The sequence below is a fragment of the Pinus tabuliformis genome, chromosome 8 (genome assembly GCF_031772625.1).
Source record: "Pinus tabuliformis cultivar Carrire ecotype Pingquan chromosome 8, CPIR1, whole genome shotgun sequence".
NCBI classification, from domain to species: domain Eukaryota; kingdom Viridiplantae; phylum Streptophyta; class Pinopsida; order Pinales; family Pinaceae; genus Pinus; species Pinus tabuliformis.
Window position 1 is genome coordinate 1,164,650,560 of NC_142294.1, and position 4,776 is coordinate 1,164,655,335.

Consider the following 4,776-nt stretch of genomic DNA (forward strand, 5'->3'; position numbering starts at 1 on the left):
TACCCAACTGTGTGTGAAGGGTATGAAAAATGTTTGTGAACTCCAGCACATCTTGGTCCCTTCCCTGCCGCAGCGTGGTCCACTTTATGTATTTGTCCTCATAGCTTTTGACAGGGTAGTACTACTCCTTGATGGCATCCCAGAATGAATTCCAAGTGGGTGCGGCTGAAAATAGTGAGCTCGTACTTTCATCCTTCTGCTTGCAGTAGGTTTCCCACCAGTCCTTGACGTGGGGGGTTGCTTTGAGAAGAGTGAAAATAATCTTTTCCTGACTGGAAAAATCATGAACATAAAAATACCCTTCTAGAAAATTTAACCATTTATCTACGGCATCTGCATCTATCTGACCCTCAAATATGGGGATTTCAATGTTAACTTGTACCTTAAAGGGTGTGGCATTTCCAGAGTAGTTGTTGGAAGCCGATGCGTCACCCCTAGGTAGCCGCTGAAGGATCTGGGCAAAGTTTTCGATCATCACGTTCCTTTGTCGCTCGAGGGCTTCTTCGAGCAAGATTTGATAAGATCTCCAGCCCCCTCGTCTTTATTTTCATCTACCATGGGAGGCTATCGGGATTTGCGAGGCTGGTCTTGCAAAGGTTCGACCAGTTCAAGCCCTAACTCCTTATATCCCAACCTCGTTGGGGACATGCAAAGAAAAATAGAGAAAGAGCAGACCACTCTAATACCATTAATCCGGATTTAAACTGGAATGCAACAAATTACAGATATAACCAAAAATACAGAGATGCAGCAGAAATAATACTTCACTTCATTAATGTAAAATACTAAAATATGCTTACAAACAGAAATCAAAATAAACCAGCTAGGGCGATGGTAGCTTATCTATGAGAAGAGATGTGGTGGCTACATGCCTCTGAACTGAGTTACAATGAGGCTCGAATGCCTATTTATTGTTTAGAAACAATGGAAAACCCTAAACATCCAAAAACCTAACCCTAGGAGATGAAACGCCAAACTATGGGCCCCATTTGGGTAAATTGGTACATCAACTTCCCGGGGTCGTAACTTTGGCATACGATCTCCATTTGACGCACACAATAGCTCATTAGAATGATCTATCCGAGGACTACAACTTTGGCAAGAGAAACATCGGTCCATGGACCCATGTTTCTCCTAGTTTTCCCCAAAATCATAGTTTAGGGCCTCAAAACAACTTCAAAAGTTCAGGACCCGAAAAACTGCTAAAAATAGTAAATTGTGATACAATGAAACTGAAAAATTGAAAGAGATAGTTGTGGGGGTCCAAGTGGGATAGGTGGGTGGCCACCAACATCCACTTGGAGCATTACTCCCCCCTTAGGAAGCAATGGTCCCCATTGCGTTGAGTTCCTCCATGAGATGAGGAAACTTCTGCCGAACTTAGTCCTCGGTGGGCTATTCTGCAACCTTTGATGTGTCCAGTAATATTAGGAAGCATGGTCGAGGATGGTCCACATTGAAAACTTGGTGAAAGCAAAGGAATGGGGAAATGTTGTGCTCCAAAGAATTGTTTCCCACAACCTTGGGATGGGCTCTTGTATGGCGTTTCTGCAGATACAACTAGACTTTGTTGCCCACTTGAAACTTGTGTGGTACCTGATAAGGATCATGTCGTTGCTTGTACTTGGAATTTTCCAAAATGGAGCGGCGATATATCGACCCGATGGGTAGAGATGCCTTACGATTCACATCGAATGAATGCTTGACCTGATAGTGCAACGGTGTCCCTGTGGGTGAGGAGAAGATGTTCCTGTTTGCTTTCATGACTGTATCCATTTGTTTTTGATGTTGCGTGGAGGAACCCTTCGCGGGTTCATGGATCTGGCGACGATCTCCCCCTTACTTTGGGAGTCAACCAGATAGAAAATAAATTTCCTAGTCTAGGAGATGGGCTTGCTACATTTCTGTTACACAAAATATTTTCACCGTGACTTTCTGCAGTCAGTGTGAGTCTATCATCACTCATACTGTCCTCCTATGCAAGTCTCAAACCTCAGCTCTTCATGTCAAAGCCTTAAAATGAGAGAAAGTCCTTGAAAAGTTTTAAGACTCTGGTTTCGCACTTTCTCTTACCATTGCCTGCGGTCCCGCACCCCTTGGTCATGTTACCTGTGGACCTGCCCGCTCTGTCTCTAAAGGAGTGGGTGCGGACCCCTGTAAAAGTCAAAAAGGCGCAAGTTTATTATTAAAAAATCACTTTGGATTAATTCTGGACGCTTCTAGAAGGAATCTTGAGGTGGCAAGTTCGCTCCTTGGTGGTTCATGCATCCCATAACTAAAGGAGCTAACCCCTTGATGAGAGGAGCTTATCCCTTTGAAGGAGGACTCTATCCCTTTGAAGGAGGACCTAGTAACTTCCCTCCTTTGCACTATAAATTGAGGCATTGGGCTGGTTTCTAGGGAGGTTGAAAGCTGAACATTTTTTAGGGTAAATGCTATTGGAATTTAGACTTCCTAATTGAGCTTGAGAGGAGAGATTACATACCTTTTGGCTTCTTTGGGAAGAGAGTGAAACTTGTCAAATTAGAGGAGATTCTTGCTGGACCCTGGGAGGATCTTGTACAACATCAAGGCACCAAGGTTGTAAAGTTCTTCTTTGTTTAAAGTTAATACAATCAAATTCATTTTTCTCAATAAATTGTCTTCTATGGTTTATTTCATGAATTCCTTGATCATCATGATAAATATGGTTTATTATATTGGCTTTTCAGATGTTATTTGATATGTGTGCATGTTTGTGTTTGCAGATTCTTTAAAAGGGAGCTCATTTGGACGAATGAAGCGTGGCTTCCACAAACTAGCACTGGACTCGAGGTAGGCCTAAAACATCTATTAGCCTTTATTTATAAATCACATATTTAGAGAAAGATAGAATTTGTTTGGTTTGCTTGTCACTAGATATCCATAGATACTAGGGGGATCGGTCTTGTCTGCAAGAACGATTTATCTACCCGATAAAATGGCGACTCCCCTAGGGACTTGAATTTTAGTTTTTTCCTTTGCTTTTACTTTGACTTGAGAAACTGTTTCTCTGTTTCTGGTTTTTGCTTGATGTGTGTGGGATTGGGTAGCTTCTTTAGATTTTGAATTATTTTTTGTTTTTCACGCTTTTGGAAGAGGACCGCACGTTCTGGTTGTAACACAGTGTGGACATCCCCGCACTTTTGCTTTACACACAGAGCGGTACCGCACCTGGTTGTACTGGGGGCCTGCGGACCCTGTCAAAATTTTGAAAAACTTAAAATTTTCTCATTCAGTTAAGCTTAGGATTTGTTTATGTGTTTTAGCCTCTACCCAGATCTGCATGTGTCTTGTCAGAAACTTTTCATAGGTTAATTCCATTGGCATTTAGGTTTTAGGTGAATTTCTAGAAGTTTTGTGTGCCTGGCTTGATTTTCGTTTGGTCTTTGTAGTAACTCAGAGCTTAGAAGCCTTAGAAACCTCAGATCACCCTGGTTTTTGATGGTCTTCTTTATGAGTCTGACCGATTTGTAAGATCTGCCTTTGATGAGGAATACATCTCGTTTTTCTCTTTGCGAAGCTTCGAAAGAACTTGTTTTGAAAGTTTTGATTTTCATTTTTAAAAAAGAAAACAAAAGCTGGTTGTTTTTTGATTAATTTGTTATTCTGAACAAGTTAGTCCTTAGTTTGCTGATAAATAAGTAAAACGTCCTTGAAAAGAATTTTTGTAAGCTTTTGCTTCATTGGATTTTTTAGAATTTATAGATCTCAAGATTAGATTTTTGTTTTTTTTAATAGTTTTGAGTGTTTTATAAAAATTGAAAAAAAAAATCTCTTTTGAAAAGATTTGTCTTTGTAGTATTTGAAGTGTTGAAAAGAAAGGGAAATTTTCGTGAGCATAATTAGTAGTCTCGTTTTCGAGTTTATTGAAAAAGACAAAAAAAAAATTCTTTTCATTCGTTTGTTAAGGAAAGATTTGTTTTTTCAAGAAATTGCATTCTCAACTCTTTCTTTGGCTAGAAATTCATTGAAGAAAAAGGATTGTTTATCATCTTAGATGCATTTTTAGTGGTTTTGAGTCGAGTCTTCACACCATAAAGTTTCATCTCCGCACCTTTTGACTTAAGAAACAACCATAAAAATAACGCTTAAAGTAAAATCTATCTAGTAATCTTTTTATTTCTAGGGCTCTTTATCACCAACATAGCTTAGGCTAGTATCTTGGAGTAGGAAGTAATTAACTCTCCAAGATAGTAAAAACAAACAAGTAGCTGTATCTTGCGGTAGGAGATAAATTCTAATTGTTACATCTATGCTCTGGGAAGCTCCTCTTAAAGGAGTCAAGCACGAGGTCATATCCAACCCAGTGGGGTAATCAATCCTTCCTCATTGGGAACGATAGCAGATATACACGTATTAAAAACGATAAACCTCGGATTAACCATTGTTGAGGAGCCTGGGGTCACTTGTTGGTAAACCTTGGATTATGTCAAGGAGCCTTCAAGGGGATTGAGCTTTGCTACTCTGCCCTTACGTGTGTATCGGATCACAGACTATTCCCCCAGGTATATTTGTTTCCGTTGGTAACCATAGTGACCATAATCTATAGGATTCTTTCCTAAGGTGACGGTGGAGGGAAGATCCCACTGTACCTGGAGCAGACATCGACTAGACTCACTTGGATTTTTTGGGGGGTTCTCTTCACTCGAGACAGTTTAGTGGAAAAACTTGTGCTAGTCTATTCATTAAGCAGGTTCTCGAGGTAACTGTTCCAACCGCCATTTCTATATTGAATTCTGCGACGTTGGATTTCAT